The following is a 12540-nucleotide window of genomic DNA, read 5'->3' on the forward strand; positions in this document are numbered from 1 at the left end:
CCACTAGGCATCCTACAACCTTCCTTCCATTGGTTTTAGTTCACTTGTTGTTCCCTTGTCCCTGAGTTGGTCCCCCCAACCTTCCTTTCTCCCGTATCCCCCTGGAACCATTGGTCCCGTTCTTTTCATCTCCAAATTATTTATCCTGCCTATATTATCTAGAAAGACATGCAGATACATTAATAAGGGCAAAAACCAGGCAAAGCCAAATAAAACAACAAAGGAAGTCAAAACCAACAAAACAATAACAGTAAAAACCAAAAACAAAATAACAATAACAAAAAGAAAGGCACTGACAAAAATGAAAGATATTTTCATAGCTTCTAAATAATATATATATTTTTAGAAGTATAATGATTTTTATTCAAGAGTATTTTGCAATTACAACATTGCATTAGTAAGCAAAGCTCTATACAGAGGCTTCATCTAATCCTCAGTTTCTGATTCATCGTCATCTTGACTAATCTGGAAATAATGAAGCTCGTAAGTTTCCTGGTCAGACGCAACCACCTGAAGCCAATCACGAAGGTTGCTCTTCTTAAGGTATTTCTTGGTAAGGTATTTCAAATACCTTTTAGAGAACCGTTTCTCAGAAACTACTGTAATTTTATTCTTGAATCGTTCAATATGAACAACATTTCCGAGATTTCCATTGACTTTAACCTTCTCCTATAGAAACTGCTCAAAATTTGCAGAATCAAAAATTCCATCTCCTATTGGATGAGTAAGATCCAAATGAAACTTCCAGACTGACTTCCTAGCCTTGTCTTTCTGTGGCGCCATCTTGACACCAGGCGCCGAGCTCAGAGGAATAATATTTTAAAAAATGCAACAAGTTAAATAAGAACGTTAAATACTCTGAACACTATAAAATACATTTACATGAGGGGGAGGGAAGAGTCATTAAGCTTATACGGAAATAAACAAGGAAAACAATGTTACTTAATATTTAGAATTTGAGAGAACATCAGTCACTCAATGTTAAAGAATAAATAAAACCAAAACACCCAACAACCCAAATTTTAATCTGTAATTCTCACTTGTTGTAGCTTTACTTAAAACATAACAAATTTTCCATGACTCTCCTTCTCAAAGCAACAACATATGATATATACCTGTATGTGATGTATACCTGAGTATGATTAAACCTTAAATATTATATAATTTCATCCTCTCTTTCATTAAATCTCATCAAAATCTTTTTAGGAAGCTTCGTGAGTGAGAACCTTAAAAAAATAAGCTAATCATAGGTGATATCTTTGTTACCTTAAATTCTGATAAGGGAAAAGTTATAAATATAGATAATGAGATTCATAGTCCCCCAAAATTCTGACTGTAAAAATAGTAAGTAAGACCTCAAAAGAATTAGGGAGAAATTATATGGAATAAACCGTTACTCTCTCTTAAGATTTCAAGAAAGATTCTGAATTAAGTGAAATGATGTTCCAGCAGTCCTTCAATTTAGTTCTGTGGCATTTTAGGAACTCTGGTAGGCAGCATGTTGTCAGGTGCTACCGTTTCTAATTTATAGCTATATTCAAAATGGTTACTGTGTTTGCGTCCACTGTTACATACAGTGTCAATCCAACTCACAGAGAGTCTTTCCATTTCGTTGTTTTTCCAAGTATGATGTCCTTCTCCAGGGACATGCCAAAATACATGAGATGAATAGCCTCACCATCCTCATTGCGAAGGAGCATTCCGGCCATACTTCTCCTAAGAGTTCTTCCAAGTGCTTGTCCTTCTGGCAATCCAATATCGTTAAAAAATAGTTAAAAATATTGTTAAAAAATAGTATGATTCAAAGACACCAACTGTTCTTCATTCGTCCCTATGCATTATGTCCAGTTTTCACATCCATATGAAGCGACTTAACATTCATTCCATGGTATGGGCAGGGGATACCTCAGTCCTAAAAGTAATGCCTTTTCTGGATTAAAAAAAAAAAGTTTCTTTCTTTCTTTCGTTTTTTTGCAGATTTGCCCAATGAAATACACGTATGTTATTTATTTCTTGACTGTGGCTTCCCTTGGCATTCACTGTGGATCCAAGTAAGTGAAATCTTTGAGAATTTCTAACTTTTCTCCATTCATTATGATCTTGCTTCTATTGTTGATTTCAGTGAGAGGATTTTTGCTTTATCTTAAGTGTAATCTAAATGGAAGGCTTTGGCCTTTGATCTTCATTAACATTTTAAGTTCATTTTGTTTTCAGCAAGCAAAGTTGTATCACCTGCATATCACAGGGTATATATTAATCTTCCAATCTTGGTGCTACATTCTTCTTCAAGAAATCCAGCTTTTTGGATTATTACCTTAGCATACCGATTGAGTAAGCATGGTATTAGGATAAACTATAGCACACACATCTCCTGATTTTAAATCATATAGTACCCTCTCTTACTATGCATAATCACAATGATCTGAAATTACCACACTTTGTGAGGTAATCCATAATTTGTTTTAACACCTACAGTTGAATATCTTATGGTATTCTCTGCTTTTAGCCAATATCCCTTGTTCCATGTTTCCTTCTGAATTTAGCTTAAATTCCTGGCAGTTACTAGTCAATGCACTACTATAATGGTTGTGAATTATCTTTCACAAAATTATACTTACATGTGATATTAATGATACTGTGGATTTTGTTGGTTAACCTTTCTTTGGAATGAATCTCTCTTAGTAGGTTAGTCAATAGCTGAAAAATACCATGTCCCCCAAAGATGCCTGTGTTCTGTTCTCTGGAACCTATGAATTTGCTTGGGAAACTCGTGGCAAGGGGAAATCTGGTAGTTGATCGAATTAAGGATGTCCTTAAAATATAGTGAGTGTCCTGTATTCTAAGAGTGGTCTGCTACCATCTCAAAGGTCCGTGAATCTGAAAGGGAGAGGCAAACAGGGAGTCAGAGAAATGTGATGAAAGAGCTAGCAGTTGCTGGGGTTGAAGATAGAGCAAGAGTGCCACAGTCAAGGAATATGGGTGGCTTCTAGAAGCTAGAAAGAAAGAAGAAAAAGATTTCCCCCTAAACTTTCTACAAGGACGAGACATCTAGCTAATTCGACTCATAGCAACCTTATAGGACAGAGTGGAACTTCCTCATATTGTTTCCTAGGCTGTCACCAAGTCTTTACTCTGTGAAGTTGCCAGCAGGTTAAACTGCAGACCTTTCGGTCAGCATTCAAAAGCATAACTACTGTGTCACCAGCACTTTCTAACTACAAAGTGAAATATATATTACACTTTAATATATTTCCCCTTTCTTAAGCTACTAAATTTGTTATTGTAGCAGTTAAAGAAAATGGAAGAATCAAGGAAAAACTTCAAGTTAAGTATTACAAAATAATGTCATCCATCTTTTGCTTGGAGATTTAGAAGTTGTCAAAACCCAGGAGGTTTTTCTCTTTATGAAAGAAGTGACATATAAAATTAAACATCAAATTCGGTAGAATTTATTCATAGGAAAGGTCAACCATTGCATATTATTGAGGCATTTATACTTTTATCACTAAGGTATTGCTATTGTGATTAACTACCATCAAGGTGGTTGCCAGCTAATTGTAACCCTACGTACAATGGAACCAAATGTTGCCGGGCCCCTACCACCTCCATGATCAGTTAGAAGTTAAACTAAGGAAATCCATAAGGTTATATTGGTAATTTTCACAAGTAGATTACCAAGACTTTTCTAGTTCATCTTAGCGTGGAAGCCCTACTGAAACCTATTCTACTGAAAAGCTGGTATTTGCTCTGTACAAGTTGTACTGGTCAGCGATCAACCCTGAGTGCCCTGCGTGGAAGATGAAAATTCTACCACTGAACCACCTCTGCCCTTATAAGGTAAAAACTAGTTGTCATCGACTTGGTCCTTATTCATGGCAACTGTGCTCCACAGGGTTTTCGATGGTTGATTTTGTCAAATTAGATCGCCATGTTTTTCTTCTGAGGAGCCTCTGGGTGGATTCCAACTTCCAACCTTTTGGTTAACAGAAAGCACCTGAGCTGTAAGGAACTCCATCACTAGAGATAACATGAAACTAAAATAGCATAAAATCTTAATTTTCCAAAAGACTCAAGACTAGACCTTAACACAAAATTATCAGAAAGGAAGCTTCCTTTCAATAAACTGAACACACACATATGACATGGAATAAAAGAAAAAGAAATGTGTGTGAAAGATATGTTGCTGTTATATAAAAGAAAGTAATATATTCTGTTATTTACCAAACTCAGGTTACTAACCAGTGGGGAAAAAATAAACACATTTATAAAATTTTTTCAATTTCTTTTCTGCCTTGAAAGTTAGTCACTAATTTAAAAAAGGAGTTTCTAGCCAAATGTTGTTTTATAAATAAAAATATATAAGTTTAACACCAAGGAGTCCGGTAAAATTATTTATAATAAATCCCTTAATTATCAATTTAAATTATGAATTACACTTTGACCTCCCAGAACAACATATCTGTTAATTATGCTTCACCAATAAGGATACTAGCTTGAATTTGGTATTTGCCTATGACATATTATACTTTTATGAACTCAGCTAAATTTAAAATAAAGTACTTCAATCCTTTCATCGATCCAATATTAGAAACATGAAACTGAAGATTTGAAGTAAATTTTCTATTTCTTTGAGACTAGACTACCTACATTGAGGAAAATAATTAGTCTTCCATTGCTCATAATCCGATAGGCCAAATATATTTTGTAATCATATATACTTGGGCCTAAATTGTCTTATTGAGTAATATAAACGATTATCAAGAAGGTGCAGAACTGGGCAACTTTTAATTCTGGTATATATGAGACCATCATGAGTTAAGAGTCAACTCAAGGACAACTAACAATAACAACACAACTTGTGTATTGTCCTACATACCATAAGTTATTTTAGTTGTAAAACCGGGATAAACCAATCCTAAACCTAAAGGCTTTTGAGTTGATTCAAAAGGTCACCCTAAAAGTCAATGTAGAACTACTCTACAGGGCTTCCAACACTGTACATCTTTAAGGAGTGCTAATTTTTTTTTTTTTATGGAAGCAGACTGCTGCTACATCTTTCTCATGGAGAATGGAGTCAGTTTTAACTGCCAGCCAAGTATGTTAGGAGTCATGTATGTAGCCATTGTGCCTCTAGGGCAGCGGTTCTCAACCTGTGGGTCGCGACCCCTTTAGAGGCTGAATGACCCTTTTACAGGAATCACCTAAGACCATCAGAAAACACATAAATATTTCATAATATATAGTTACATATTGTTTTGTGATTAATCCCTATGCTTTAATTATGTTCAATTTGTAACAATGAAAATGCATCTGCATATCAGATATTTACATTACAATTCACAACATGAGGAACTGTATTAAAGGGTCGTGGCCTTAGGAAGGTTGAGAATCACTGCTCCAGGGCTTCTTAAAACTAGAATAATGCTATCCAAAACACGAGACTTTTGTTGACAATGTTTTCCTTTAAAAAAACAACAACAAGCACATGGTACCTTATGTCGATGAAGTGCTAATATGAAAGTACAAATTTAGGGGGAGCGTGGGGTGGGGACCCAATGCCCATCTGTAAGGCAACTGGACATCCCTTTGGAGAGGGTAGCGAGAAGGAGACGAGCCACTCAGGGTGCAGTGCAGTAGCTTCGATGAAACACACAATTTTCCTCTAGTTCTTAAATGCTTTCTTCCCCCAACCAACCCCAACTATCATGATCCCAATACTACCTTACAAACCTGGCTAGACCAGAGGATGTACACTGGTAAAGATAGGAACTGGAAACACAGGGAATCCAGGACAGATGAACCCCTCAGGACCAGTAGTGAGAGTGGTGATACCAGGAGGGTGGAGGGAAGGTGGGGTGAAAAGAGGAACCAATTACAATGATCTACATATAACCTCCTCCTTAGAGTATGGACAACAGTAAAGTGGGTGAAGGGAGATGTCGGGCAGTATAAGATAAGATAAAATAATAATAATTTATAAATTATCAAGGACTCATGAGAGAAAGGGGAGTGGGGAGGGAGGGAGGGGAAAAAAATGAAAAATGAGCTGATTCCAAGATCCCAAGGGGAAAGCAAATGTTTTGAGAATGATGAGGGCAACGAATGTACAAATGTGATCTACACAATTGATGTATGTATGGATTGTGATGAGTTGTATGAGCCCCCAATAAAATAATTTTTTTTAAAGTACAAATTTTAAGGAAACAGTTTATGTAACACTTTTGAATCAATCTGATCCTTTTTTAATGTTATCTCTCTGTGAAAGAATAGTCTTGTCACATACTTCTTTGGAACTACACCTTTCTTATTTTAACATAATATGTAACAAATAGTATTTCTATTTAATTTTAATAGTAAGTGAATGTTTCCACACACAGATATTTGAAGGATATGTACAGATGTCAAAATATAATGAAGGCTTTTAAAACTGCCTTTAGATATTATCTGTCACCAGCAATATACAGTTACTACACTGCCAGTTTATACTGTAAAGTATTCAATGCATTTTATAGTCAACTTCATGTTTTTAGACATTCAGTGAATTGTGTTTGAGTAGCTAATATGTAAAAGGTAAAAAGATAAGGTTGGAAGTATGTGTGAACTATTTTTACACATTGAAAAAATATTGACTGTGACAGTTTATTTGTCAACCTCCCCAGGGCCATACTTAGTGGTTTAAAAGATAATGTAAATATATATATGGCACAATTCTCTCTAAATCCTGTACCTCACTTGTTATCCTCTGATCTCAAATTCTTGAGACGTGAGCTACTAATCTTTCACGAGACCTACCAATTTTGGGTTTTCAGTCCCTGCAACCACAGGTCAGGAGACCCCTTCACCATGACAATTTATCTGCAGATTTGGGACACACCCATTCCTACAACTGTGTGAGCTATTCTCTTAAAATAAATCTCTTGCACGCACTAATACATGCATACTTCATTGATTTTGCTCCTCTAGAGAACCCAGACTGAGACACTCGACACCACGAGTGGTCCTAGATGAGTAAAATCTGAAGGATGAGTTTTCTGAATGGCTTCTCTCCCCTGGTAGTCTTACAGACTCTGATACAGAAGGTGAGTACTACTAATGCATGGTAAAAGGTGCCAAGATAAATACTTAGGAGACAAGTCGCCAAGTGAGTGTATATTTTTTTCTGTGATTTTAGCAGAACAGTAAGTATAAGGAAGCTGGTAGGGTAGGCTGTTACTGCTTTCGCAACACAAAATGACATTAGTGTTGTGCCCAGGGCTTCAGATACACACAGTTCAAGCTAAAATGGTATTAACCCAGCTTTTTCTAAAGAGGCTTTGTCTGAGGTATCACCTGAGGCAGATGCCTGATATGGCATTTGTCCAATATTCCCAGGATCCATCTCCAAAATCCACTTTTGCTTCTAAACCTTCTACTAGACTTGAAGTCTTTGTGAACCACAATCAGGGAAGTATAAAGTGTGACACAGAAAGAAGCATGCTATATACAATTCAAAGGAATTGCTCAATTTTTCCTAGTATGTACAAACAAGAAACCTGCGGGATATATATGATAATGATTATTAAGGGTGTAGGGGATCATGACACACAACATAAAGCTGAATCAGTTTGAGTGTCATGATATGGGCCTACTAAACACAGCTTCTTCATTCAGTGTTTCAACTTGAGAGGTTAAAAAAGTATCTAATAGTTTATTTGGTTCACTGAAACATGGATTAAGCAGTGGTCTAAACTAAACTAAACTGCTAGACCCATCTTGGTATGTTATAAAAAGTATCCAAATAGGGAAATTGGCATGTTAGATTAGTTTTATCAAGTTGAACCCATAGGCCTGCTCATGGAGTACACTGAGGACACATTTTGGGCAACTCTAAAACAAACGAAAGGAATCAATTCTGACTCATGGCAACCCTAGGACAGAGTAGAACTGTCCCCTTTGGATTTTCAATGTTGTAAATCTTTACAGGAGAAGAAAACCTCACCTTTCTCCTGTGAAGTAGCTAGTTTTCAAATTGCTGACCTTGCGATTAACAGCTCAACTCATAACCCACTAGCCACAAGGACCCTTTTCTAACAAGAAGCAACAATCGATATCTAGGTCGTGTGAGTGGCAATGTCACTTGAATCCTCAGAATACAGATAGCTTCAATCATCTCTATCAATCTATCGCACTGTTCTGTTCAAAAGACTGTCTGCTTGAGCACAATGTTTGGAATTCTGATTTTTTACAATATTGATAACTAAGCACCACACAATACCAAATAAATTTAGATTGAATAAGCAATAATTATAAAAAGAATTTCGTTTTAAATATTTTCAAATCATATAATTTATTTCATTAAAAACTACTTTTGTTCTGCAACTGAAAGTGGCTGTTATAAAAATAAAACAAAAACTATCACAGACACATCTTTCAGAAACAAGTCAATCATCTTTATTCATCTCATACTTATAGCTTACTTTCTATATGTTATATGTTGTCAGATCAGTGAAAATGCTAAGATTGACAAGCATATTGCTACTCTCTGTAAGCTTATAGTTTGCTATAAGCAGAAACACAGATAATATGGATCAAAAATTTTGAAGTTGCCAAAGAAAAATTTAAATGACCTGGAGTCAAATTTAGATGAAAGAATCCAGGAAGGTTTCATGAAGCTTAAAAATAGGTAAGATTGGAATATGCCAAGATTGAATGGTGAAAACTAGAGAATGGGGTATGTGAATAGATCAGCAGGTATTTCCAAATGAGCAAAAGTATATAGACTTGGGAACATTCAAAACGAAAATATAAAGAATCTTGGGTTTTACTGAATAGCTTGTTTTGTTACGTGAGTGTGTGAGCAGGAGACATCATCTTCAACATGCCTTCATCAAGCACTCAGAGATTGGTGTGAAATCAATGTTGCTTACAGCCACAACTTCCCAGCAATGAAGAGGTGCCAGAGTACACAACTCCTTAGGTAGTAGTATAAAATAATTGCATCCTATTCCTCAGAACTTTGTATTAACAATACAAAAAATAGAGTCATAAACTCAGAAGAGCACTGTATAAAATTATGGGCCTTGGGCCAACGGAAGTTGAATAGAAATGAATAGCCAGTGTAACAATATCTGTATCTTCAGCAAACAGGTATTGAATATTTGTAGCAAACCACCTCGAATACAACAGGCATTGCTCTGGGCAAGGACACAGTGATAAATAAGAACATATTCAGTAATTTGAAATTTAGACTATACTGTGAAAACATAAGATAAAGAGATTGATCCTGTAATATATCACTTCAGATAGCACTAAAGTAGCAAAAAGGACAAGGAAGGGATACATAAGATGCTAGTACAGAACTTGCTAATGTGATAGCCTCTGAGTAGCGACTGTGCTAGAGTGAGAAAGAATACCTTGAAAACATGTTGGAAAACAGATTGCTAGCAGAGCCATCTATAGCAAGTGCAAAGGCTGCAAGTAAGAGTGTTTTGGTACGCTAAAGGGGTCAGCAGGATGCCAGAGGAGGAGGCAAGTATCTTAGTAGATGAGGTCAGAAAGTGGTTGGCGGTAAATCTTGCACAGTCATGTAGTGTTATAGGTTTCAGTCAAGTAGTAGTAGAGAGCCAATGGATAATTTTGAGAAGAGAGTGAAAATATTTGATATTATTTTTAGAGAATAACTCTGGCTATGACATGAACAACAATAATTTTCATCATAAAAAATACAAATGCTTAAAGTTCTGAAGACAACTGAATTAAACTGCCACACTGCCATACTGAATTAAACATTCTTGTCCCTAAATTTTGGAGTTCTGGTGGTGCAGTGGTTAAGGGTTGGTGATTTGAGCTCACCAGCTGCTCTTCTGCTTCTGAAAGGTTACATCCATGGAAACCATATGGGGCAGTTCTACTTTGTCCTATAAAGTTGTTTTGTCCTGTAAGGTGCTATAAGGTGCATGTGTTATTGGCATTGAGTGTTTAGCCCCTAAATTTTCATCTATTCCTTGTTTGTTTTGCTAGTTACCTAGTAACTAACATAAAAATAATTTTGACCCTGCCTTCTTCTTTATGTCTAGCCATCACATATTTATTCTCCCTAAATAACTTGACTCTTCTTTGCTTTCATTACTGTTAGAAATAGGAGAAGCATGGTTAGCCTGAAATGCAGACTGCAAAAGCCTAATTGAGTTTGCTGCCTGTATACTTGACCTTCTTTCATTCAAGTCTGACGAAGATGATGTGAACTTTATACACTTTAAACTTCATTCATTTCCCTTGCTAAAAGTCTAAGAGCTCCACATATTTTATATGATAAAATGCCAAACACTTAATTTTATACAAATTTTATGGCTTGTCTTTCGGGTATGATAAATCTCTCAAAAAGAGCCACCTAGTTCAGATTCCTTTGGTAGCGATCTGCTCTGTAAGAAAAATCAGGCTGCGAGGAACAGTAATTACTAATGGTGCTGTGTCCTTTCTCCGAGGTGTGATGGGGCAGATTATTTAGAATCCTCCGACCTAAAGGTCTATAAATAATTTCTAAACACTCAGAAAAGTATATTTATTATGAAATCTATCTTTCAACTCTTAAATGATTTATTTTAAAGATTTTAATGTCTCTAAATCAGTGTTTCTTCCATAGTTTATTAGATATTTCTTATATAATTTCAACATATAAATTACTCGGCAATTATTTTGTTTTGGTTGACAAAGATTTGAAATCAAGAGGACAATAAATCTTTGCTTAAAGCCATAAAGCCCACTTACCTACCCCACTAAATGAAATTTGAGATGAAGAGAGAAATGCATATAAGACATAAATAAAAATTTTTGAAATGGTTATAATTTTATCAAATTAATTGTATATAACATATTTCATTAAGTATTTTGCTATTTTTAGAAAACTCCATGTTTCTTATAAATATACATGCATGCACACACTCCCAAACACATATATTAATGAGAGAAAGATGAGGTTTTCCAATCTAGTGAAAAGTTATTTCCTTAGAAACCCACAGGGGCAGTTCTACCATGTCTACAGGGTTGCTATGAATTGGAATCAACTCGAGTATAGTGAGTTTTAATTTCTATATGACTGATATATTTGATAGAATACTTTTTCCTTAACTTTTAACATTTACTATGGGGTTAGCTGGTATTTCCTGTACTACCAGTTTTAGTATTGACTTCTAGTATGAGATTTAGATATTTTTCTTGTTCTAAAATTAAAATTACCCAAGCTACTGCTCTCTGGAGTAAAGCTCTTAAATCTGACATATTAGTTTGAGGGGCTCATGAATCCTTCAAAGGTATAGGAAAGGCAAATGTATACTGATACATGACTGAGAGTCCAAAGTTTTACCATATTCTCAAAGTGGTCTATAACCCCCAGACGGATTAAGAACCACTTCTCTAAGCAGGACGGTATTTTAGTAAAGAAAAATGTTTCATCAGGCAACTCAAAATTTTCTCTGCTCTGCACATGTCTTTAAATAACTATAAACAAAATACAAATATTGATTTTGGCATTATAAAGACAAGTTAGCAAGTATTCAAATGTGCAAGTAGTATAGAATCCATCAAGTTTGCTATAGATGACATATTTTTCAGAAGTTTAATTTCTGTTGAGAATATACACAGTAAGATAAACAACTCAAGTTTCTGTATTATAATTGTCACATAATAAATGTGACAGTTATTACATTTTTCAAATTGTGCAACTATTCTAACCCTCCTTTTCTGAGTTGTTCCTTTATTATTAACAAATCCACTGCCCCCTAAAATTCCTAACTGATATTTTGAGTTGCTGTTGTTAATTTGATCCCATAGCTCTTTACAGAGCATAACTATGTATTTTAAAGGGGAAAGGTTTATAGTTTAAACTGATACTCAAAAGATATTTCAGGCTCAAAAAAGTAACTTTAAAAAAAAATTACATACTTTTATTGGGGGCTCTTACATGTCTTAAAATAATCCATACAATCATCCATTGTGTTAAGCACATTTACACATATGTTGCCAGCATCATTTTCAAAGCATTTTCGTTCTACTTGAGCCCTTGATATCAGCTCATTTTCCCCCTCCCTCCTCCGCCCACCCTCCCTTATAAATACTTGTTATAGGTTATTTTCATATCTTAAATTGTCCTCTGCCACCCTTCACCCACTTTTCTGTTGTTTGTCCCCCAGAGAGGGGGTTATATGTTGACCCTTGTGATCGATTCCTCTCCCCCCCATCCCTTTATCCTCCTGGTATCTGTATTCTCATTGTTGGCCCTGAGGGGTTTATCGATCCTGGATTCCCTGCTCTTTATCTGTAGCAGTGTGCATGTTCTGGTCTAATCCAATTTGTAAGATAGAATTGAGGTCATGATCGTGGGGGGAAGGAAGTACCAAAGAACTAGAGGAAAGTTGTATGCTTCATCGGTGCTATATTGCACCCTGACTGGCTCATCTCTTCCTTGTGACTGAGGGATTTATCTATCCCGGATTCCCTGTGTTGCAGGCTCTTATCTGTAGCAGTGTGCATGTTCTGGTCTAATCCAATTTGTAAGCTAGAATT

At 35.6% G+C, this 12540-nt stretch overlaps 1 protein-coding gene and 1 pseudogene across 1 annotated transcript in view; both read right to left on the reverse strand.

Annotated features, from left to right (window-relative positions):
* PKN2 (protein kinase N2) overlaps positions 1-12540 on the reverse strand; it is a 133918-nt gene that overhangs the window by 58237 nt on the left and 63141 nt on the right. The gene's annotated exons all lie outside the window — the stretch shown is intronic.
* On the reverse strand, positions 427-783 carry LOC101643461 (annotated as a pseudogene).

Source organism: Echinops telfairi, unplaced genomic scaffold (genome assembly GCF_000313985.2).
Source record: "Echinops telfairi isolate 266 unplaced genomic scaffold, ASM31398v2 ScPeMD7_443;HRSCAF=831, whole genome shotgun sequence".
Taxonomy (NCBI): Eukaryota; Metazoa; Chordata; class Mammalia; order Afrosoricida; family Tenrecidae; genus Echinops; species Echinops telfairi.